This window comes from Caloenas nicobarica, chromosome 1 (genome assembly GCF_036013445.1).
Source record: "Caloenas nicobarica isolate bCalNic1 chromosome 1, bCalNic1.hap1, whole genome shotgun sequence".
Taxonomy (NCBI): Eukaryota; Metazoa; Chordata; class Aves; order Columbiformes; family Columbidae; genus Caloenas; species Caloenas nicobarica.
In genome coordinates, this window is record NC_088245.1 from 74,355,698 (window position 1) to 74,382,437 (window position 26,740).

General features: G+C 40.0%; 1 long non-coding RNA gene across 1 annotated transcript in view; it reads right to left on the minus strand.

Annotated features, from left to right (window-relative positions):
- The window catches only part of LOC135995455 (uncharacterized), a 59,375-nt gene extending 36,062 nt beyond the window's left edge, over positions 1-23,313 (minus strand). Inside the window, exon 1 of the long non-coding RNA XR_010607118.1 lies at positions 23,249-23,313. This is a non-coding gene — a long non-coding RNA (uncharacterized LOC135995455). The remainder of the gene's footprint in view (positions 1-23,248) is intronic.
- Between the last annotated feature and the right edge of the window lie 3,427 nt (positions 23,314-26,740).

Genomic DNA, 26,740 nt, shown 5'->3' on the forward strand with positions numbered 1-26,740 from the left:
CACTGTTTCAACGCTACTATAGTCCCTTTACACCCAAGAGACGAAAACAGAAATAGGTGAGCATTCAGGTGTCCCAACTGCGAGGACTGGAATTCCAGCCACTCACTCTGTTAGATCTAAGTGAAGCCTGGTGATCTTATGCAACACTTATTCCTTGGATTGCATTAAACACTTACTTCCTGAAAGATTTAGACGATTTTAAGTACAGATTTTATCTTTTCAGATGTGAGTCAGAACCAGCAGTACAGATGAGCGGGGTGTCTGGCTGCTGCTGGACTGGTTTGGTTAAGTAATACACCTCCTTAATTGAAAGCAGGGAGTTCTTACTGGTGACACCAGTAATGAAATACAATCATTTTGTTGAAAGGTGTAGGACATAGCTGAAGCCATAAATCATTGGTTTTTCTGAACGCCAAACTCAAAAGCATGCTTCGCTTTCCCTCGGCTTGCCATCAAACATCCATCCTCAGCAGGGCCAAAGCACACAGTTCTTCCAACGGATACTTCTAAAATATCTTTTTCCACAGGATCTGCTACAGTGATTTAGGGCTGTCCCTGGATCCTGTATCATTTTCTCCTTTCCCTTTACTTCACTGATTTTCTTTTGTCTTCTCTCCAGGCTCAACACCCCACAACAGCACTACAATTACATGACATCTCACTCTGTAAAACAGGATTTAATCACCTCACTGGACATGTGAGTGGGACAACGTAAAACCTTTTTTGGGGAGGACTGTACTTGCCTCTAGGAAGATGGCTGCTTAGGCCCATACAGGATGCACCTTTTGACATGCCAGATGTACCTTGTTCTTCAAGTGACCATCTACACTTCCTACAAGGAAAGTTCATTCAGTTTCAACTGTATCATCCCTGAAGAGGCTACGATAACCTCCATTCCTAGTATGACTTTAACACTTTGGGTTAAAATATGGAATTTGAGAGAGAGATGAGAGAAATGAATAGCAGAGGTTAGAACAGAATTAATTCTGTAACTACAGTAGGGTCAGGGCAAACACTGTCAGTGAGCTGTCATGCAAAACAGTTTTGTGTGGCTATTAATTGCTAGTTTTTCTGATATAAAGAATTACAAAATCAGACAGATGATGCGTGGCAGCATATAAAATGTTAAGAATATCCTATATTTTCAAGAAAGCAGAATTTGCCTTTTCTTCTTCTTTTTTTTTTTTTTAGTTAGTTAATATTACTCAAAAATACCCTTACAAAATCTGTAACTATCAGTTGGTGTTAAGAAATTCCAGTAAAATTTGTCCCTTTAACGACACTGGTCACGGAACCAGGCCATAAGCATGTGATCTGGAATGGAACTTGGCACAAAGATATTTTAGCTAGGAGCATTTTACCGTTGAAAGATACACTCAGAAAATTTAGTTTAGCAGTGTGTAGGCTACAGAGCTATAAAACCAAAAAAAAGCTACTTTAGAATGAAGACATTCCATTTCTACCTGTGTTTGCAGGTGGACTTTTTTGACCGATGCATAGTAAGGCTGCAGCATGGACAAAGCATTTACAGACAGCAAAGAACCTCCACGAGAGACAGTACATCTATGAAAAAGATTTTGTTGGTGTCAGAGAAGGGCTGAGCTCACCCATGATGAGGATAACAATGCAAGTCCCCACTTTTATTCAGACACTTTCTATTTTTCAAAACTTGTATTAAAAGCTCACCTAACTAATTGTATGGATAATACTCTAACAATTTCAGTTTATCAGTGATGGAGCATGCTTCTCTTTCCCCCCAGTACAATATTCCCCAAAGCCTTCCAATAATCCCTGTGCTTCCTACCACCATGAATTATTTTTGTCTTGCCTACTGTTTGGGCAAGGACTGGCCTGTGTTGTAGCTGTAACATAGAATCATTGAATCATTTTGGTTGGAAAAGAACTTTAGGTTCGTTGAGTCAAACCATTAACCTAACACTGCCAAGTCCACCTCTAAACCATGTCCCTCAGAACCTCATCTCCGCATCTTCTAAACACTTCGAGGGATGGTGACTCCACCACTTCCCTGGGCAGCCTCTTCCAGTGCCTGACAACCCCTTCCATGAAGAAATTTTTCCTGATATCCAGTCTACACCTCCCCTGGTGCAATTTGAGGCCGCTGCGTCTTACCCTGTCTCTTGTTACTCGGGAGGAGAGACCAACACCCACCTCGCGCTAACCAGCTGGTAATGCCGCAGAGGCAGAGTGGCTGACACAGCTGTACCTGCTCTGAACAGGAGGCCAAAATCTGGGGTTTGCATTTCTGATGCTTCAGGGCTGCGCGAGGCCTTTCAGGAGGTATACTGAGCAGGCCTTGTGTGGAAGTGCAGCATCGAAATGGCCACCTCCCTGTCAAACCCCGTTAGAACCATCAGTCAGTTCAGAGGTTGTTAACAGGGACATGAAAGACAGACATGGCACAGTTGGGTAAATCTCATCTCTTAAGGAAATCAGGTTAAAACAGAAGTTTGGGGGTTGTTTCAAAGACTCTTTTTTTCTCTGAAATTACAAAACTAAGTTAGAAGTCCAATACAACAGCACTGCAACTGGTAGTCTGAAAGCCTGAGTTTTAAAATGAGAGAGAGAACTACCACAAAAATTTCTGTGGTGCATGGAAGATGGGACATGTTAAAACTCTGGGTTTATGCATTAATGAAAGCACTCAAGAATCATTGGCCAAAACAGTTCTAAAGATTAAAGACAAGTCTAAAGACAACAGAATGCCTAGAAAGAATATTACAGGTGAAAATGTTACACCAACTCTAACATGGGAAATTACGCGTTTTATGCAAAATCATAAAAACGAACATGCATGAATGAAATTTGGAACTACTCATTTTCTAAAGAAAATATCCCGAGTTACTAGTGCCATTTTGTTTCCCGTTGTGCTCCTTGGTTGATTTGCAATCCCAGATAGGGTCTGATCCAGTAAATGTTTCCAGATGTAAAGCTCATATTTAATACTCCACCTAGAAGTAAATCTTATTCCCACTAGTTACTGTTTGTATAACCCTTCTGAGTTCAGTCTTTTAAAAAAAAAGTAAAAAACAAAGCGCATATCCATTAGAAAGTTATTAACTTCCTTATTCCCTGTCAGAGATAAAGGAACACAGGCCTCAGCCATCCATCAAGGTATTGCAGATCATCCATTTTAGCAAGATAAAATTCCCACTGACTTCTATGGAACTTGGGATCTCACCCAGGTTACTGACAATCTGATTCAGGAACAACTGAGGAGGGGAGTGTGGGATAGTGACAATCTCCTAAACCTTTCCACTGCTCCACAGAAATGGCACATGCTTAATCTATGCCACCGTGCCATCCTATCATACGTACAGTAAATAGCCCACAAGACATTTTAAAGGAACAGAATAAAGCTTTTAGCCAGTTGTCCATGCAACAGAAAAAGGAGACCACTTAGGCTACCGACAGCATTCTTTCACTGGCCAACAAGTGGGGCTGGCCTTCAGCTGTGTACAATACAGGCGATTGCTTTCCACGCCATCTAGCAATCTTTTGGGCATCATGTCAGGTTGGTTGGTTTGTTTGTTTTGGGTTTTTTTTTTCCATTACTTCTAAACCTTCCTTGAAACTCAGGCCAGAAACTCAGTGAGATAATGGGCAGGGCAGCTACATTCAGAAAACTGCTGTAATCAGGTCTACAGTGCTGACAGGTCTTCTGTGCCCCTTTGTACTCCAAGATAAGAAATCAAATGGAGCCTTTAAACACTGGCAAGAAGCATGATGGGATCTCTAAGACTTAACTCTCTGCAAAAACAATCATAACTACTATTATCCAGAAATCCAAAGTCCCTCTCATATAATTTACCTTTCCCAGAGAAGCCCAAGTAAATGTACATACTAAAAACTGCCTATAAAAGGATGTTCAGGGATCTCAGTGTGTTCTTTCCTCTATTTCCTTACAACAAAATAACTGACTTTTTTTGAGCTATACTATTTTGCCTCTTTTGAGTAAAAGAAATCAAGTCTTTTCTCATAAAAATAATTTTAAAGTTGCTTGATTAATGTAAACTTAAGAAATAAAGAAACAAAAAAGTAAAGCTAATAGCACATTCCAGACAGTTTATTAAATACAATACAAAAGCACCTCTTGGGTGCTGGAAGCATTCATGCTTCAGCCTTATGCCTTTACAGCGGCCCCGTCATGTGTTAATGATTACATATATTCATTCACTACCAAAAATAGTTTCCTCTAGAATTATGCACAAAGAACATTTGTCCACAGTGAATTTCAAGCTTGGCTAGTCTGCTCGGGTTACAGTTACTCCTCATTTTACAATGGCAAAAATCCAGAAGTCTACTTTGTATTAGCAGTTTGTCTTTTATGTCAGAAGATTTTTATTCATTCATTCAAAAGTTAGGAAAGTAGCAGCACCTAAAAACTGAAATCTTCACCCATGGAACCAGTTATGACAATATACAGATTACTATACCAAAATCCTAGTTAGCTTATCTGGAAAGAGCATCTCTCTCTTTCCCTACTCCTCTCATTTTGGTCTCCTCAGGAAACCTCAAGTAGGATCTTCTCGACCACTTTCACATGCCTTAAGAAATTAGTGTATGCTATCAATACCAAACCATTTTCAAGCTTAGTAAGTAATGGTTACAAAACCAACAGCAAAGGGAACAATACAACGAAGTCATGTATTTTAAATATGTCTACTGTCTTACAAAATATGAGTGCCTGCAGGAGGGTGGGGAGAGAGAATGCAGCGGGGTTGCTGCACACTTTTCCAAGTACAGACTTTAAGTAATATAAGTGCAAGATATTTTACACATTTTAAACGTTAGCTGCATAGAAGCCTCTCGAAGATTTCTCCTGTGTTCCTTTGAAGCCCTCTATTTCCTTCTCCGTCCCACACCCCCTCCCTTCCTTTTTTTGGATGCAGAGAAAAATTGCTCCATTCCTGCTTGGAATCCAAAGGAGAAGAGGAAGTAACGTCTGAGCTCCATAGAGATTCATTTTTATTTGCTCACAGGACGTGGCGGATTCAAAAACTGGCTTCATTTTTCAGTATCCTTAAAGGACCTAACTTTTTCTTTTTTTTTGTCTTTTTGGCAGGGAGCATGGTTGGAACTTCAAGTTCAGCCAAAATAGACAATAAAACAGTAAGAAGGCATAATGCCAAAAATGCAAAGGCATCAGCATCCAGAGCATAATTCCACCCTTTTTTCTGTCCCTCCCCCCGCAATGATTTACACAGGAAAACGTAAAAACCAGAAAACTCTCTTTGTCCTAGAGTGAACTCCTCATATTTTAAAACAGCCTACGAACATCTCAGACCCACTGGAGGCGAGCTAAAGAATGATACTGTTTATTTAAGCTGACAGTTTTAGGTTTTTTTAATCCATATGTTTTATTGTTATGTTCTTTTGAATATCATACTTTGTTCTGCTTCTTGGGAGAAAACATTTGTATAAAGTAACAACATGTGGAATCTCTCACACAACACAATATGAAATTTGGTTCAAGAGGAGCCTTTTTTTTCTTCCTCCCTCATGATACACAGTTTTAAACATTATTCTCACTGGCAGTAAGCCTGCACTAGTCTCTAAGCCAAAAAAGTCCCAATTAATTTAAAACTCTCATTTTGTGGCAGCAAAACTAATTTTAAAACTAATTTTTAAGAGGGTCTAACCTGCAAATAATGCTATGAAAATTACGTGCAATGACCAAAAAAATAAGTAAAGCTTCTCTGGGAGGATACGTGCAAATGTTTCCTCAGATTTGCAACAGGAAGCCAGGCAGGATGGGTCTGGGCGAAGGTCTGGAAGCTGTATAGCAAAAGTGGAGGGAAAGACAAAAATAGATTTTAAAGAGGATATTGTCTTCTTTACTGCATTAATCCTCGTTTGGAATTAGAAGCTAGCTATTCAGTGTTTCCTTTCCATCATATAAAATTGAACCTATATAATTTGCAGAAAACGTTCAGAAGCCACACAATGCCTTCTATTTATTAACAAGAGTCGAAGAACTACCTCTGCAGAAGCACATGTCCAACTCAGAAACCAAAAACTGGCAAAAGAGAGGCTATCTCCCTTATGTAAGAAGTGCAAAATGCACCTGAAAAATATTAACTAACCTTTGCTCTGAAGAAAGAAAATAAAGAATAACTATGACACTTGCATTAAAAACAATTAAAATGCTAACTGAAGAAAAAAAGGTAGACTTTTTGGGAGGTTGCAAAATATTTTTGCAAAGCATTTGTGAGGCCAGACACTAGAATTCTGTGTAACTGTAAGGAAAAACACAGAAAAGACCAACACATCACTGAGGATTTCAACACCTGGTTTTCAGAGGAACAGCAGCATGAACTCACTTCAAAACAGGTGAGGCAAAATGGCACGCTAGTCTGAGCTCAAGAAAATACACGATTAGTAAGAGCCTAGTGGGGTAAAAAGGGAAGAATAAATTCTGAGAAAAGTTGACATTCTGACGTTGACGTTTCAGCTTGCCAGGTTCAGAAAAGATAATGTAGCAGGTACAGTAAATTTAAATACAAAACAGATGGCATCTGCCCAGCCTTGTGCTGATCACGCAAATAAAACAAAGCAAAACAAAAGCCAACCAAAACAACAACAACAGCAAAACAACCTTCACACAACATGCAGACAAAAAGGAAAGCAGACCCTGAATGGAGGAAACGATTGGCTGCTACAGATTATTTAACAAATTCCTGTAATATTAAAAAGATGAATGATAGATTGTCTAGTTGGATGCTCAATGTGTGAGTATTTGCGCAAGAGATGCACCTTGCTGGTGTCATGTCAAAAACCACAATAAGTTATATTAAAAAAAAAAAAACCACCACCACCACCACAAACACACACACACCAAAACACAAAAACCCCACAGTAGAGGCCGAAAATACAGCCGGTAAAAAGATACCCACTACGATGCATATATTTCCAGCAAAAAAATCAGGTTTTTGATTATGGATGGGCTGGACACAAAGCTTTCTTCATCTGAATCATCATAGCATCTCGGGAAAATTCAAGTCTCACATATCCATTCTCCAAAGGAAGTCCTGCTTCCCTTGTAATTTCCTTTAAATGAACTGTAGCCGAGTTCTAGTGGTGTGTTATGAAAAGGCACCAAGCAGCACAATTACTGACTTTGCCGTGAACACTGGAGTTCTGAGATGTTGTTGTACGTGTATCAACAGAGTTCTCTGCAAGCAAACGCATGCGGGCTCTGCCTGCTCTGCAAGGAAAGCCTGAACGCAGCTCAGGTTCAGCGCTGGACTGACAAAGGTGTACCCGCGTTGAGGGAAATCTCGCCACGGTTTTGCACTCAGTTGTTTCCACCCACAAGGCTAAACCCAGATACAAAAAAGACTGTATATAGGACCGTTCAAACTTTTCAAGTGCTTTTTTTGTTAAGTTCTCAGCTTACATCCCAAATGTTACTGAAAACTAAACTCTGGTTTACTTCATGGCTAAATACATTACTCCTCAGCTCTAACCTGGAAATAATACACAAGAAATAACAATAACAAGTAAAACAGAAATACCTTGAATCTTCAGGATACTACAAACCCTGTGCAGTAGTAAGGCTGTGGTATATACACTACAGGGTGTTTCAAAAAGTTGGACCCAATTTCTTAATAATACTGCTTTGAAATTGGGTCCATCTTTTTGAAACACCCTGTACTTTATAGTGGGAGGCTATTGCTGCAATATGCTCTGATAAGAAATGTCTGTATCCATAGGATCTGTAAATGCAAAGGACAATCACATCCAAAGAACCTGGAGACAGGTGCTCAAAGTGAGGCCTCTATCTTTAGTTTGGGTTTGGTGTTGGAGGGGGAAGTGTTTGGTTTTGGTTTTATTTTCAGGGGGGTTTTTTCTTTCTTTTGCTGACTTCTAACGCACATACAAAGTACAGCTGGAAAGAGACAATATGAGAATAAATACACCACTTCTGCAGTAATATAAGGTGAAAATGCTCATCAAAGTTCTAGGAGCACCAAAGCAGAAAGAGAGCTGATTCTAGAGCTGCTAAATTTTCACTCTTAACAGGACTCATTCAGCATTAGCGGAAACTCTCCGTGGGCTCATTTACTAGTACCACATTTTCTGTTAAGGACCTAAGAGGAAAAAAAGCCCATCCCCGCATACTCTTTATCAACCTCATGAATACACTGTTCAGATGGCAGCAGAATGGTTAAGTGGCCTAGTGGGCCTACAACCAAGAAATCAAGCTAAGACCGGAGGAATGGGAACCAAGCCAATTGTCTAGACAGCAGGCAAAAAAAACCCCCACACTGGCTAAATTTAATCAGCTGCCCCCTTTATTTTGTAAAGCGAATGGGTAGACTATAGCCAGGGTGACACAGAATTTGTGATTGAAACGGCTTGGTTAATTGTAATTTAAAAAGAGATGAACTTCATCCCAGTTCCATATCCATCATTCTCATACTTGCGCATCAAACCAAGAGCCATCTTCAAAATAAACAGCAGCTGTCGAAAGCCTCCAGCTTCAGCAGCGGCTCTGCGCTCTCCCTATCTTTACAGATTATTTTGCCAAACCCCTCACTCAGCCCTAAAAAAGAAGCCCTTTCTCAGGCTACCATAAGTTCTCTGCTCTCCACAGAAGGTCTTTTAAGATTCAGACTGGCAGCTTCTTTCTTGAGAAGGGGGCAAAGTTGGCAAAGGACAAATAACATGATTTATAACATCTAGGGACTACAATCGGTTGCACAGATGGCAGTGCAGAACAGCTGGCAGGATAGTGAAGAATAGTTCTTCTTAGAGAGCTCCTATTTAAACTCAGTAACTAGATCCAAATTTTGATCCAAAGGCCTTAGAGGAAACACTGTGAATTTCTAAAATACTTTTTTTTTGGGGGGGGAGGCAGGGGGGGAATCTGCCTTTGGTGGTACAGATGTCTAAAACTCTTAACACTCAGTTTAACCCTTCTCTAAAATTTAAGGTGGAATTTGTGATTCCAGACCTCATGCAATACATTGCCCTGTGGGAAGGAAAACAGGCAAAAAACGGGATACTAGTAACAGTTACAGCTGAAGCAGAAAACTATCGATCCCAAAATGGACTGTTAATGTAATTTTTTAAGTTGCCTCTCCCACCATCATTTCTTTGTCTTAAAGTATTGAAATTTGAGAAAAATCCAGATGGCTCAGTAAGACTATCTCCAATTGTCTATTTTTAATCTGTAAAGCAACCACTGAAAATCCCGGTGGAAATTTTAATGAACGTTTAAATATTGACCAATTCTGTTGTTTAAAACTTCAGGTCTTTATATACTTTGATGGTGCTGCTTGCAGCAGTAAAAATATCTCTTAAGTAACTGTATACAGAAGTGCTGAAGTTTTGCTCAAATCTATAAAAAAATTATCCAAGTGAAACACTTAATGCTGGAGTTGTCAACCCTGTAAAAGTAACGGCACCCTTTATAAAACTTTTTTAAAGAGAAAAAGCAGAATTGCCTTTCATTAGCTTCTCATGTTGAACTAAAATAGTGTATTATGATCCTTTTTTAAAAACAGAGAATGGTACCAACAACAAACTCCTTAGCCAATGCGAGGATACAGCATAAAAAGTTAATGGCATCAGAGTGTTTGTTGTTTTTTTAAATTTAGAAAAATATTACTAAAATATATTTATAATTAACACACCCATGTAAAAAATGTACTCGCATGTATGTGCTGGGAAATATTTTCCGAGAAACTCCTGTGAGTTATAGCAAGCTTATTTATTCAAACAGCTAAGTTACTATTAAAGAATACACACTGAAAACAAATTCAAAGTTCACAATCACAAGCATTGATGTTAAAAATCCTATCTCTTGCAGTTAGAGAACATACATGTATCATGAAATTCACACTGCAGTTCAAATAATCTCTATTTCACATAGTATCAGAAGTGATGGACCAGGAGCTATTTATAGGCTTTTCATCAGATGTCTGAAAAAAAAACCCGAATACACTTAAGAAAATTGCATCTGGTTCACAGATAATCTTGATCAAAGAGATTATATTTAAGTGAACTGCTATGATCACAGCAGGTTCCCATAATCACCTCACAGTGTAAAATACTGAAAAATAAACACTTTTCTGCTCACCAAAGGAATGCATGGATGTAATTTATTAACTCAGTACATTACCTCTTAAAAACGCCTGCTAACACATAACTACAATATGCCAATAACAACAAATAATAATATATATGTTATTTGTATATACACACGAACCTCCCTGGTTTAATTTAACAGGTGAAAATATTAAAAGAAAAAAACCCAGCAAGTAAATATATATGGAACCCATAGACTACTACTAAGGTAACCTATAAAACACAATACTGCAGATTATTTTCGGTCAATTTTCAGGCTATTATCTTCTGTGTCAGGGTTGCATTGTGAACAAGGAAAAACAGCGAAATACAAAATGAAGAGGCAAAGCAAAAGTCTTACGGTCTTGAGAGAGCAAACACCCATGCTAGCAACTTTCTAATAACTATAAATTCATGCCAATGGAACAGATGTAAAAAAGGTAAGAAAGATAATATAAATAAACACAAATGACCTAGTATGGCAAACTGATATGTATTTGATTCCAGGGATGAATTGACTTGGACTGGCAAAAGGCCAGCTGTAGAAAGAACACAAACCTCCTAAGATTTGTGCTGGTTTTAATTTCACACCCATGAACTTTAAGTGGATTTGTAATTAGGTAAAACATGTTCGTCCATTCCTATTTATAGCAAGGAAGACAGACAGGGAAGCTCTTGTTGGGGCAGGCAGTGACACAAACCATCCTTTGGCTTCCCAACCTGGAGCCTGGTGAAGCAACGCATGTGTACCCAGCTGGAGAAGCAACACAAAGGAGCAACTCTCAGCTGGCGGTGCCCCTCCTGGAAGGCTGCAAAGCGTCCAGGCCTGCTGGCTGCCTCTAAAGCTCGCTTTTGTCTGTGTTTTTTGTTGTTGTTGTTGTTAAGTTTACAAGAAAATGTTTCTATTCAATGAGGCAAAGAACGGAGGGAGAGGGGGGAACCTCCTGTAGAATTTCGATGTGGGCCAGACCAGCTCCAGCCCAACGCCGCACCTGTTGCAGCAAGAGCATGAACTGGAACCGCTCTGGTCTAAGAACACAGGGGAGACAAATTCGCAGAGATCAGTAACAACTCTTATTATGCAAACAGATATAATTGAGAAAGGGAAACAACATTTCAGGCACGCAACCACTTTTATTTCAGACATGAAGAAAAGCTGGTGTGTCCAAAATCTTGCTTGCTTTTTCCAGTCTCGTTAGCAGGTCTACTGCAAGGTATTATTCCTCTCGAACTTTTTTAAACAAAAAGTTTTTTTAAAATTATATGTAAAATTTCATTTACATTTGGAAGCTTTGAGCAGCCTTCAAATTTGGATGGTAAGCACACCGTCAGCTCTGGCTCTGACACTTGCGCCATAATTTGTCGCTCCCTCTATCACTGAGATGTCTCACCCTTTACCCAAAAAAAGTGCACAACACATTCTCTTCAGACAGAATTAACTGAGAAAAGCAGACAGAGAGAAGGTATTGCTGCAGCTGGAACCTGCTACTGCCTGATGTCCCATGTCATCCACGCCAGGACTGTCTGTGGAACATGGCATCCCCCTCTGGAACAGTCGGTGTTCGGTACAAGTCGTGCAATAGCACGCAGGGGTTATCGCCTTCGGCAGAGAACACGGCAACTGTTAATGGCAAAGAGAAGCATGAGACTCATTCCTCAGCTTTTTCTTCTTTCCAGCGAGTTCAGTCAGAGCAAATTCTCTGGCAAAAAAAGGTACCAAAAAGATCCAAGAAATCAAACACAGATCTGGTAATCTGCCGAGAGGGGAAGAGTAGACGGGAAGAGAACTGGCAGGCTTTATTATTAAACACACTGCGTTATCCAACAGATCCAAGATTAACATACAGAGATTGGATTCTGTACAGGAAAGCTATTATACTGACTGCTCTCCAGTTATGTATATTGATGATTTCAGAAAGATCAAAATGCCTAGCTCTAGGTGCCTCAGGAATAAACATGAGTAAGTTTCCTTTTTCTTATGTTTGAGATAGACCTAGTCAAAATTTTTCCATGGAAGCTGTTCCTCAGCAGTGAAACAGGTTTTTGATATTTTTCTTTTCTTTTCGTGAAAACTATCTGCTTTTGGATGCTTTCCTGAGATATAATCCAGCTAGGAAACCAGGACCCTAGAGCAAGTAAACTTATAATGAAAACCTGAAGTTTTCAGTTTTTCATGTTAAAGTTGCACTTCTCTTCGGTGGGAGCCCTTTCCTGGTGAGACATCTTTTGGGGGCACTTCCACGCAGGGAATCTCTTCAGAATTCCAGAATACTGGTACATTTTAGCACTTAGATTTGGATTTTACAGATGTAAACCATCTCTTTTTCCAGTTTTCGACTTCCATTAAGTAGAACTTGCAGAAAAATACTGATCACATCAGATCAGGGTCTATTCTGACCATGTTCAGAGCTAAGTACACTCAGAACTTGTGAACTTGCAGCATCAGTCAGTGGCCTTCCTGCTCAGGAGGAGCTCAGTGACAGCTTGGAATGCTGTGGTTTCTGAATACAGGACCACTCGATCATCCCCTCACAATCGGCTTCACTTCACTGAACTTCTGTGAACCAGTGAAAACCTGCAGAAAAAGAGCTTTAATTGATACATTAGTTTAATATTTTTAACTGTAAACACAGTTGAACAGTGCAATTGCTTGCAGGGAAGGCCTTAGACTTTTTACCACTAGATGTTTCAAGAAAAATGCTGACAAACTCACTACTGAAGCTGATCCTGCCCTGGGTGACACTTAAATGACACTTCATGCGATTCCTCAGCCATGTTTTCCGTAATTCTACAACAACTTGCTCCAGCTGACTGTAATGGAAATTGGACAAGGATTTCAGATCCTAATGTTTGGAATAAGTGTATCAGAGACTCATTAAGGTTTAATTCCCTGCCAATTAAAAACAGATTATATTTAAAATAAAAAACACATGTTAATACTGATTATTCTCTCCACTTTTAAAATCAAGGAAATCTTACATTAAGGTCTTTTAACCTACAAAGTGTTTCTGTGTAATTTCAAAAACCTACTTTTCACTACTTCAGCAGGAAACAAGTGCTCCTAGACAGAAACCACAGTACCAATCTGCAACCAGAGCTACGTGTTTATGGAAAAAGCGATAAATCCCCGAAAAGAATTGGCCGATAACTGAAGTGCTGCCACAAAGTGCTTTGTAGGAAAATGAATAAAATAACTTAGAACCAAGCAAATTGCTTTAGCTTGGGGAAGAAAAAAAAATGTGCATCTAATAAATAAATTTTCTTTTAAACCTTTTACATAAATACAGCAAGATTCAATGCTAAATAAGAAGCAGGCCATGTTAAATTTAACAACTGACTTTTTAAAGCAATGATTTTCTATTTTTCTTCATTTTAATGAAATAAGCAGCCCTTATATGCTAGACATTCTGGATTTAATCAATTCCAGAGATATTTAGATTAATTTTCTCCCTTGGAGAATACTTTCAAGACACTGATCAACAGATTCCTAAGATTAAGTTAAGGACTACATTCATCATAAGCCCTTTTTATCTGTTATACACAATCTCTTCTTATATGAAAAATAAATACATGGAATATAAATATTTTTCTTTCTCCCCTCCCCAAAGTTACAAATCAGTAGGTCTCTTCACAGTAACAACTGCAAAACAGCAACTGAAATTGTGCCTACTATGAAATTTAGGTCAGAGCATTAATTCTGCAAGTTAGCTACAGCAATGTGCTCTTTAGAGATGTTTTTTACATTTAGTCAACAGTTTTGTGCTATTTTATACAGTTGCAATGTCTCGACTGGATTTTTAAGATTGTAACCTTGTACTATGAGACAGCACTAATTAATTTCAAAAGGACTTCTTATATGATCAGATTTATTTGGCTGTGATACAGAAGTTAGTACTTGTCAGAACTCTAGGTGCTATCTACTCAGTTTAACATGCATTATATATAATTAAAAATGGATAACCACATTGGGTCGACACCAATAAAACTTTTAAAACTGCCTTTTATGTCCCGTAAAGCCAATCTGTGCATTCACAAACTTGCAGCTGACTCCTAAAGGGGACCCACAAGTAACTCACTCCGTTTTGTGACATGAGAAATTGGTGGCTCTCAAAGTAGTTTCAAGCATGGTGTCACAATCCAAAGAGTTTTAGAATAACTGGTTCCAGATAATGATATTCCAGACCTTCTAAACCATCCATATAATCACAGAATCATAGAATCGTTTTGGTTGGAAAAGAACTTTAAGATCACGGAGTCCAACTGTCAACCTAGCACTGCCAAGTCCACCTCTAAACCATGTCCCTAAGAATCTCATCTACAGCTTCTTTACCCAGTAATACCAGTAGCTTGTCTGTTACCTCAGGACTTTCATCCCACTCATGTAGTTATCTTTTTGTCTTAAGAAATACACCGCTTCTTCCTGCCTACAAAAACACCCTCCTCCCTCAAATTCTACACCCTACAAGGTTTCTAGTGTTCTCCCTCTCTTCCACTCCTTGATGCTTTTCTTTACTGTTCCTTTTTCCTTTTTGTGCTGACACACACTTAAAGTTTGGTTAACTACAAGGAGAAAATGGTTAGGAGTATAAATAAAAACAATAATACAAAATACAAAAAGGCATCAGAACAGGTCGCAATGTCAATAAGCACTACAGAGAAAGGTGACAGAGAATTAGGGTTTGCCCAAACTGAAAATAGAAACGGATTGCCAAAAATGTCATAGGAAATCCACAACTGAAGTGGGAATAGAGATTACACCTTAGAACATACAAACCAAGGCTCTGCTACCCCACAGCATCTCTCTGGGACAGCACAAGCCATTACTGCAGGCACAGAAAAACTACAGAATTCAGTTCTCCAGTTGTATCTCACAGCCCAGTTGCCTCACTCTCAGCTCCCCTCAGCACCAATCCATACAACTCCTACCATGCTTAACGGCTTCGGTCTTCTTTTGTTCCTGCACACCAGTGGTTTTGCTTTTCATGGGCTTTATTTAGCCATGGGATTTATATATTTCTTCCTAATGAAGGAAAAAGAATTAAGCATCATCTTAACTATATACCTACTGATAGAGTTGAATGCCTTCCTGCATACTGGAGGATTCCTTAATACATCACTTGCAGGTCATACAACATAAATGCAACTAGAACTGTGCAGAAATCGGAGAATTTGAAGACCAGGTAGCAACCGTTTCTAAGTAGCTTAATGTCATATTTCATAATCTTATAAAACTATCAAATGATCTAGCAAAAAAGAAACAAAAAAACCCAAACCAAAGTTCTCATATAAAAAAAAGTATTCCTTTTTCTGTCTTCTCAACATCCAGCATTTTATGAAAAGCACTGATCATAGGCAACAAGAAAATAAATTTAAGTTTGAACAATGCATAGGTCAAATGAGAGCAAAACATTCAATTTTATAATAGATGATGCCATTCAAATTGGAAAAACATCTATATTGTTTTCCCTTCATCTATTTTAATAGAAGTACAATACATTGCAAACGTCACTCTTGCAGAAGCAAAAAATTAGGACTAACATACAAAGATTTTCTAGGGAAAGAGGTGGATGTGAGGGGATGACCAATAAACATAGCTCAAAAGGCAAAGCCATTAAATCCAGCTTACAAGAATCATGTGTCTGGAATTAAAGAGAAAGTATAGGATTTCAGCATGTTTTCAGCTAAAGAGAAAAAAAACCTTCTGTCAACTCTCCCTTCCTTTCCCAAACACTGAAAAATGTATCATAGAAGACATTTACAAAACATATAGCCCACTGTTAGAATTGCATTCGATATGGCTTGTGATGAAAACGTGTGCCATATTTATTAGGTGCCAAAGTATCTCGCATTTTGCTGCTTTTGTATTTCAAACTTCATTATCATATAGAAGTGCACAAACAAGTTTACCCAGAGACATTATACCGCACAGCTGTAGGACAAGTTTGGAGGCAGCATTTCATGCCCAGGACATGCTCCTGAAAGAGGTTCTGCCACCCCCCAGGGATTTTTGCGTATCTATTTCATTCATTATTCTGCAGACTTGTGGGTTGAGACCAGTTAAAGGAAATACAGTTCTAACTTCCTTTATGTACCAGCAAAATAAATAATAGTGCTATCTGCTATTTCAGCATCTTAAAGTTATTTTAACACTTCTGAAAGGTTACAGGATGATGGCAAAAATATAGAAGCTATATTTCTGTATTCACAACGTATTCCTAAGGAGCCAGCACACGCTCAGCTTCTCTAAACCATTTCAACACTTCAACACTTTCGTTGTTGCAAAGCGAAACCAGAGCCTTTGAATGGAGCATAGGTGTACCCACTTTATCTCTCTGTGTGCTCCTTCCCACTACTACTAGTAGGGTAGAGATAACTCAGTTTCTGTCCAAGTTATCGAAGCAGAGGACAGCCTTCACTCTTGACACATTATTCAGACACAGTGTTTTTATAACCTCCCTTACCTGGCAGGCTTCTTGAAAGTGAAAAATGTTATATAAATAAGACAAGCAAGTGCTGGATTACAGCAGAACTTTGTCAGTATATATTGTTAGGTAGTCAGTCATCGCTAGGCATGATATTCCTACTGAAAGGGGTTTTTAGTTTATTTTAAGGATACATAGAGAAAACCGGAGTCAAAACACTGAAATTATCAACACTGACCTCCACTGGGACGGATGGGCAATGACCAGTAACTGAGCCGCCATCTACAATGAAAGCAACTATTTTAAGCTCATTAGGGTGACGATTCTGAAAAGTTTAAAAGAACTTTTCATAACTTAACCCTGGAATGTAAGAACAACTTTTCCTAGTGTACTGTGTGGAAACCAAGCAGTATTGGTTGCTTGTTTCTACACATACAGTGGCTTCGCCAATAATGTGGCACCATTTCCACATATGGGCTTCAAATAACCAACATGTGCAGCCAAAGCATGCTTGCTGAACCAGCTCATGAAAAATATCAGTGCATTTCTACCCATATTTAAAATAAACTTCAAGGATAATTTTGTTCTTGCACAAGCAAAGCAGCAATAAATTAACCCATCTGGTCTCAGAAAAAAATGATGGGATTCAGGCTTAAGAATATGAGGTAAAATACCATTAACTGTCAAAGTATTGTAAAAGAAAGACATTGTCTGAGCCTTGATAACGGTTAAGACAGCAAACCAACTATAGGTACCTGTTTTTTAAAAAGTCTTACTAAAACCAATTAAGCTAGCCAAGACAATTTTGACTCAGCCAAGCTGGAGCCGCTGCACCTGGAGTTGCGCTAGCAGAACTGAAGGGTGGGCAGCCTTTGGCAAAGTTATAATAAAAACAAAACAAAATGGAACAAAATGGGGCAACTAACTGGCAGCAAGGTAAGCTCGTCATCCCTGAACTCCAAACAGCTACAGCCAAGAGCTTCCTTGACCATACCTTACATCACTTAGATGAACTCTAGTGAGAGATCCTTCCTTTTTCTCCACTACTGAAAATGTTTTAGTGGGAACCATTTAGATGGTAAAAGAAGGTTGGTGAACAAAGCTTCCCCCCTTCACATTTGTCCCACTTCAGAAACTGCCATTTGGCTACCTTCTGAAGGAAAGACAACGACAAATCCCAGCAGGAAAAGCAACACCAGGCTGTCTGATTTTTCCTCCTTTATTAGAAAATGCTCAGTTCCATTCTTAAAATGGATACACACATTTTCTTTAGGAACTACACAGAAGGAGGTAAGTGAGCAATAAAAAGTATAGCAAACAAGCAGCTAGATCTTTAATGCATATTCCATTGTATTCATCTACTCAAAACCTGTGTTTTTATCATAGGCAGGATGATGAAGAACTGCCTGTAAATACAGGTGGCATTGACAGCAGTTAGACTGCTGGTTTGCAGTGACCATCGATACACTGTAGCTTGGCAAATTCTTCTTATTAACAAGCCAACCAATATTGAGTATTGGATTTTTTTTTCTCCTAAGCTTCTGCATACTGTGTTAATATAGCTGCAAATGATATTAAGAGACGAAAGGAGAATCAGCCATGACAACAAGCTTAGTTGTTTGCATTTTGAAATTTAATGTAAAAGTTAGAACTTTTAGCATTCCCTCATCACTGTACTCTAAATTATCTCGGATGAAAGTTTTAAGATTTTACTGGAAATATCAGGAAGTATTAGCAGACATGAAGAATTATTTACAAAAAGAATTGCACATACTCCAATCTTGTTCAGCTGTACATAACAAGAGAAATAACTCATGCTAGTAGCCATGCACTCATCAACGTACACTTCTTTTACTACTGTGCCAAAAAAATGGAATTAAGAATCAGTTGTTTTATGCAAGACAAACCATTACTTAGTAGAATAATGTAACAAGCCACAATGGAGGTTTTGGCAATGCTGCCATCTGACCACAAGTTACTTTGGTTTTTTTTTTTGAACTGAAGTAATGACCTAGACCAGCATTTCTCATACCTGAACTGCAACTCTCAATGAAGTAAGACGAACATTCAAAGGGTGGGAGTCATAAATAGGTAGGGGAAAACTTAATTAAAAAATTAAGCTATTAAAAACTAACAAGAAAAACAATAAAACCAAATTACCCTGATTTACAGCTGGAAGCAGCTCGTTTCCTCCAGGGGAGTCAGAAGCTGCTATAATTATCAGCTGCACGTATTTACACTAGCTAGGGAACTACCAGCTCCCTGAAAATGCTGGCAGCAGCTCAGTTCCTCCCAGGCAATATAAAGAGTATTTACACCTGCAGCAGATAATTACAGCTGATTTTCGTGCCTTTTTCCCCCCAGCACCCTGAGGAACTTGGCTGCTGCCAGCAATTAAAGTAGTACAGTAGCAAATTTTTCCTTGGGGATTGCATAAAAGCAGATGAGCCCAAACAGCATTCACATTTGCAAGGAGTTTGGGAAACACTCATCTACCCTATTCACTACTTCATCAGTGAAGAAAATCTATGTTGATCAATGCAATTAAATATGCCTGAAAGTAAGACTATGCTATTTTTCAAGCTTTATTAAAAAAACCTTTTCCATCTAGATATAACAGAGGTATACAGTAATTCAGGGCTAGAAATCACATAGATATTCAAAGACTAACTACAGAAGACTTCGATTTCATACTGCTTTACTTCCTTCTACCTGACCATCTGATCTAGTGTTATAAAAACCTCATGTCTCTATCCTCAAGCTATCAATGCTTCCAAGAAACCATCCGAACCACAAAGGTGGTATATTATAGCCTCACAGTAGGTACCTGGGGTGTTCCTGGAAGACTTCCCTACAGGTGCACAGGTCACGGGATTAGAAAAATAATCATTCAGCTCTAAAAAGGTGCTCTCCATCCACACTCAAATTTGGCTTAGCTTATTGAAATGGAGAAACATTTTGTGCTGGCTGCTGCCAGCTTTACCACATAGAGTGGTAAATTTTCAGATGGTGCAGTTATGCAAGAGGTAATCCTTCCCATTTGTAAATGATAACATCCCTACCTTAATACAAAAAAATGTATGTGCAGCAGTAAGGCACTGCTGGTGGAGTGGGCAGTTTTACTCTTGTCTGGCAATGCTGTATGGCCTATTTTTATGTTATGAATTTATCAAGGTATCACTCTATGTAAATGTAGATTCTTCCTCCTCTCTGCCCACCAGAACACTCACCATGAAGTTATGTATCTTCCTTAAAACTGACATTTATTTTAAAAATATATATTTCTGATACAGAATATGATGTTAACTATACCCTCTGATAAGCCTCAAACACACTACACAATGTGCAAGATGGAAAAAAACCCCAACCCTTCACAACAGATATATATTAATCATAATTGACTTCAGAACATCAAATCAGAACTTTTTTTTTCCTACCCAACTGTTCTACAAGCAATTTTCTCCCAATCCTGTTCTTCTCATGCATTCTTTTAGCTGAAAAAAAGAGACATTTTCCAGAGTATCTCTTAATCACACAGTAGGCAAAGGTGTATAGCATTATCCTACAGTTCTGGACTTGGGGTTTTTCCTATGAATGGGGAAACATAGCATTAGTCTGACAATTTCCAGTTCTTCTCTAAATTGTACATTATTTATATAATGTAAAACAGAGCATTTAAAAGAAAGCACCACCCATGTATGGTCTCAATATTAAAATCCAGAAAGTCTAGTCAAAAGAATAATGGCAGGGTGGTTTTATTTTTAAAAACCACCAGTTATTTTCAGGTCATTTAATTTTACAACTTCACCTATTGTTTTTGGAAAACATACAGATTTTGAAACACACACAACAGCACATCTCCCAGTTTTTATGTACTTGCAATTATATTCAGCTACGAATGTGCATCTGTGCTAGAAATAAAACTAACAAGAAAAAAATAATCTTATAATCTAAGGTTTCTTCTATTTTTTTTTATTTGAACTAGTTCATTTCACAACTGAAGTATGCGCTTTGTTAGTCTTTTTACATCATAACACAGTGTATGGTTATTGTAGTTTCCAGCGGACAGAACAGAACTACTGCAGAGGGGACGCTGATGCAGCGGAGGCTGTAACCCCACATTCTGCACAGGCAGCCCTGTCCTCCCCACTGACATGGGACAGAGAGGCACCCCACGGCTGCACCCTCTTAATCATGCAGCTCTCCCAGCCCCAAGCACCAACCTTTGCCTTCACCGACATGTGGTTATGTTTTTTAAGAGTCATTTTGTCATGAAATCCTACACAGAGGCAAGGTTTCATTAAATGACCTGCCAGCAGGTAGAGAGTAAGCCCTAAAACTGTCTTATGTCCAGTGTTTTGTGAAAGGATAGCTATTACAACAGGTACTTTGTTGAAGCAGCTGTGACTTAAAGGTTACAGGAGCCAGTCAATTCAAATTAAAGGCATTATAGAGAATAACATGCTTATCTGTGATCAAGTCAGAGACAACATGCAAATTAAAATTCTAGTTAACTGAACTAGGGATGTTTTATCAGGAGATTTAGAAAACATCTGCAAGGCAGTCTGAGATTACTTCTGAGTCACATATAAGGCAATAGAAATCTAGCACTAAAGCAAAAACATTTTAAAGTTGAACGTACGTAACATGTACTTCACTACTACTATTGTAATGCATACGAACATAGGATCACCAGCATTATACACCACATAAGGGATCAAATATTGAGAAGATCATAAGGTTTTACAAACTGGTAAGTTGTCATTACTTTACATTCATTTCATTACATATGACTAAATAAAGACTGGTCAAACAGAGACAGATAGAAGCCGTATACTGTCCATACTCAGGCTGGTTCCACAACAGGTGTTAACAATAGCATAGGAGAAACATCACTAATGGGCACAACAGAACTGAATGAGTGTTTTTCATTACTGAACCTATTCTGTGTGAAGGAAAAACAGATCAAAACCAGCCTTCAAAATCCAAAGTGAAGTCCCATAAAAAAAAAGGAAAGAAAGAAAATAGAAAATAAAAAAATAGAAAGAAAGAATGAATGAATCAAGAAGTAATTACTCCTACACTGCTGGCAGCTACTTGGGAGTTACAAATGTATTCTGATTTATTAATTCAAAGGGCTGCCCAAAGAGGAAGAGATTAAGAAAAAAAAGTGAAAGTTAAACGTCATTGACAATTTCTTCTTCTCCCTTTTCCCTCTTTCACCCCACCTGACCACATTACAGCTCATAAAGTCTGATCAACTGGTTTATGACAACCTTAACTTAGCCAAAGCAGTAACCAGGCCATCCAGAACAGAAAAAATGACTACTGGCTATCAACCGTGTCACTCCCTGGTTTCTCTGGCAAAGGATGCCACACACCTCTGTGTATCACCTGGCTGGGTCAGCCTGCTCTCCTGCATGTACCCCCTATCACAAACAGCTCCTTCGCACCCCTCATCACCACGCAGCCCTCTTCTATCATCCTTTCCCCTGCCACCAGCAAAGACCCTGCCTCAAGTCTCTCACAGAATCACAGACTGGTTGGGGTTGGAAGGGACCTCTGGGGATCATCTAGTCCAACCCACCTGCTAAAGCAGGTTCACCCAGAGCAGATCACACAGGAATGTGTCCAGGCGGGTTTTGAATGTCTCCAGAGAAGGAGACTCCACAACCTCTCTGGGCAGCCTGTCCCAGTGCTCTGGCACCCTCAGAGTAAAGAAGTTTCTCCTCATGTTCAGATGGAACCTCCTGTGGTTCAGTCTGTGCCCGTTGCCTCTGATCCTATTGTTGGGCACCACTGAAAGGGGTCTGACCCCATCCTCTCGACACCCACCCTTGAGATATTTATAAACATTGATGAGATCCCCTCTCAGCCTTCTCTTCTCCAGGCTGAACAGACCCAGCTCTCTCAGTCTCTCTCCACTCTTCTTCCCAGTCCTGTTACCCGGTCCACCTGGTGACGGAGGACACCTGAGGGCACAGGCTCCCTCCCCAGCCATGAGGGCTGTGCTGCAGCTGTTCTCTGCCCCCTGACCACCTGCCCCTTCTCTCCAACAGGCCTCCCCCACAGCCCAGCCTGAGCTTCAGCTCCACTCCGGCCAAAAGACACTTTCCTCTTATGCCTTTATTTTTTAGGGGGTTCGCCGGGGGGGGGGGGGGGGCAGGACACGCCTCCCCGAGGTCCTTCCAACCCTTGTGCCCGCTGACGAGCCGCCTGCACAGGCAGCTCCAGCGGGACGCGACGGCCCTTCCGCACCTCAGCGCGGCCCGTTCGGCCCCCGCCGCCCCCCGCCAGCACCGGGCGGCTGTGGAGCTGCCGTCACCCCCTCCCGGCCCCGGCTTCCCGCCGCCCCCGCCGCCGAGGGCTGGCAAGTCCCTCCACCCCCAGCACCCGGACCCCTCAGCCCCCGCCGCTCTGCCAGCGCCCCGAGCAAGCACTCGCAGCCCTCCCGCCACCCCCCACCCCCAAAAAAAAAAAAAAAAGCCGGGTTTTCCTCACACTCGTTACAAGTCACTTGCACTACCGACCTCGCCACCCTCCTCCCCACGCCTAGGAACGGCCATGGTTTTGGCGGAGCCCGCCACCGCACAGGCGGACGGATCCCCGTGCCCGACCCCCGCCTCCCCCGGCGGGATCGGGCGAGACGAGCGGCGCTCACCCTCACAGCGCCGCCGGGGACGGCCGCCCCCCGGCCCGAACGCAGGGGCTGACCCTGCCCGCGCCTCACCCACCTCTGCGTCGCCGTCCGTCACGGCAGCCGCCTCTGCCCGCCGGCACAGCCCGAGGGGCAGCGCCGCCGCCGTGCACCTGCCGCGGGCGGGCCGGCGGCCCCTGCGTGAGGGCCGGCACGGTTGTGGCGGCGCAGGGCGGGGTGGCGGGGGGGAAGAGAGCGAGCGGGATGAGCCAGCCGGGGAAAGCGGCGTGAAATCCGCGGGGGGTTAATGCAGCGCTTTAGCCTAATCCCGAGCGCCGCGACAAGAAACTTGTAGCGGCGGCGGCGCTTTCCTCCCGGGGGAGCGGGGCGCCCCTCGCCGCCCCAGGCAGCGCAGGGCGGGCGGCAGGAGCGGTGCCGCGCTGTCCCGCCAGGTAGTTGGGGAGGTGACTTAAAACGTTCGTGACTTAGAAAGTCAGCCACCGCCACAGAATACCCATTTATGTGTTGTTTTGTTTCTGTTGTTATTGTTTTTTTCCCCCACTTAAAGGCTAGTTGGTGGGGTTTCTTATTTTGCTGCACACTACAGAGATTATGGAAGGCTCTTTAATGTATTTCCTCTCAAAGAAATTAACCTGAAAAAAACAGTCTTCTTAAATGTATACAGCACCCTTATTCCTAGATCAGTTTACAAGACAAGGCCCCAACTTTGGGGTATTGAGTAACCCAGTGCAATTCCCTAACAGTCTCCAGGTATTTACAGGGTCTGGGTTTATCTGGGACTGTGTCCCCTCCAAAATACAGCCACTTGAGGATGAACCATGGCAGCCCAACAGGGACAAGCGCACCCTACGATAGGGGAGGCTTTGCTGGTCAGGGAGCCTAATGCAGCCGTCAGAAAAATGCCCCTGGAAGGGACTTGGGGTAAGGCAGCGAGCAGACTGCTGTTCATGCAAAGGAGTAGAATGTACATGCAAAAATAAAATGTGTAACTCTTCCTGATTTAACTTGGAAAGGCAGAATTAAAGAGAATTAAAAAAAAAAAAAAAAAAAAAACAACCAAACAAACCCACAACCACATTTGTTGCCTCAGTTCTGAATGCATTATATTAAGTAATTAATTAAATTACTTTATTCAAAGCTCCACAAAGATGTCAAGGAATGGTATTTTCCTGTGTACGTCATTCACCTTTTGCATCCAGTCTCAAAGAGATGAAGTGGTTGTCCTTTCAACTCAATGCATCCATCAGTAGAGTTTCTCCACTAAATCTGCAAAAACTTAGGTCAGGGCCTTTGTACTTGGAATGAAACCCATATAGCAATGACTGGGAAAAGAAAAAAGTATTTTTCAAAACATCAATTTTAGACTAATAATAAAAGAAAAAAAGACAGCAATAGGGTTTTTTTTACAGTGGCTTTTAATATATGCTAAACTTCCATGAGAACTTATCTGAAATCAGTCAACGTGAAGTGAAGGAAAAAAAAAACCACACCACACAACTTAAATGTGGATGTTCTAGTTCATAAATTGGGTGACAGTTGTAGCTTACTTGTATGGAATCATTAAATACTCTGCAGTCTTCCAAACTATGATGGTCGGGTGAAATGTAGCTCTTGCCTTCTCTAATCACACTTTGGTCTCTGTTTTCAATCACATTATTTCCCATATTATTTATTAAATACATAATTTATGCAACTTCTCTCTCAATATCTAATTTGCAGTGATCAAATGCTAGGAATAAAACCTTTCTGTGTACAGGGAAAAGTTAATTCCCAGTTCACAAGGTAAAAACATTCAAGTGGGTTTGGGTGTCTACACATGGGAAGAACTGTAGAAATGAAGCTTTCACTTCTGACTAGCAAATATTGATACACTAAAAAAAAAAAAGCATAGGTATAATTGAGATCTTATAGACTTATAAATAATTTGGCAATGTTTTGTGTTAAATATACTAACCTTTACTTTTTGTTGATTAGATGCTTGCGTGCATGTTGTCTGTATAGATAAAAGGCAAAAATTAGTCACCACTTGTACACCAATCTGAAAACCTGAGATACTCATTGTTATATTCTAGAATTCTCTTATCTTACCAAAGAAGAAAATTGAAAGCATTAGAGATGTTGAATCAGTATGTTTTCCACACTGCCGTTTCTTAACTTGGATATCAATAGTGTTTAGCTCTACCACGTGGTGCAGAAAGGACTAATACTTTGAAAGTCATGTTCATCATCATTTTTAACTGTCTTCATTCATTCAAACTAAATTTGTCTCCGCCTTTTTTTGCCTATTGAAAGTAATATGTACATAAAGCCTCTAGAAGACTTCATGATTGCAGAAATGTGACGTTAATCATTTGTTTGAAGAAATTAATATGGTAAATAACAAAATTCTGCTAACAGCATTCAAATAGTGAGGTACAATCTATTTCAGAAAAAGTTATGTTGATCTTTTAATCTTGGTTTAGCTGAATCATTATTTATTTATACACAAAGCGCATAGTTGGAATTTCGTAGCAATATATTAGGCTATGAGCACACATATCACCCTACTTTTTGATACCTGTTCTATGTATTTATCCATGTATTAGAGCAAATAGAAAATTAGACTGTTAGAATCAAATTTCAGTTCTATTTATCATTTTACTCACTAGAGTTTCTTCAGGCCTGACCTTTTCTGTATTTATATCCCATATGAAGGATTTTGTTTTGAGTTTGTGAATGTTTTTTCAAATATAAGCATAGGTTCAGTATAGCTTTAGTTAAATGATGCACATTGAGATACAGAAATGCAAACCAGCAAAGTTAGATCTAATGTACATTATGTGTTTTTAATCTGTAGTAAGGAAGAAAATGCTGCCTCTAAGTTAGGAGATAATTTTTTGAGTAAACTTTAAGTTTACTCATATAAAGTAAACTTTATAACCAATGTTGGAGTATTCATGTTTCCATCAATAGATTATATGACAGCTCAAGCGGATGTGAATTTGGGGTAGCAGTGATTCTTCTCAGTGCTAAGTTGTTTTTGCTGATGCAAGTCCTTAAGAGCTGAGCCATCCTGAGGCAGCTCAAGTCTGACTGAGCTGTTGAGGCTGCCTTAAAGAGCCGTATTGCCATTCTAGATCATCGACCTCCTGATCAGAAGTCAAAGCAAGCCGTGTGGGGGTCATGCCACACAGCAGGCAGTTCTCTCAAACTTCTTTTAGTAACTTGCACCTCATTTTTCTTCACTTGCTACAGGTCGCTTCCGAATCAAACCTAGTCACGGGACTCTGTATTGTATAGAAATGAAATTCACTAATAGAGAAAAACAGCTGTTTACCTGGTATATCTGGCGAAGCCACCATCTCAGGCAACAGGCGATAACAGCAATATTTCTAAAAAAAATTATTTGAAATAGTTCATAACACTAAAAGCTTCAAATTTTCCGTTATGAAATCACATGTAAAAGAGATCTTAAAGCAGCGTATTGTCCTTTCCCTTATTTTTAATAAAGTTACATACCTAGCAGATAAACTGGGGGGAGGAACTTAGAAAGCTACTAGAATCTTGGCTATGGTGCCTGTTAAATTGG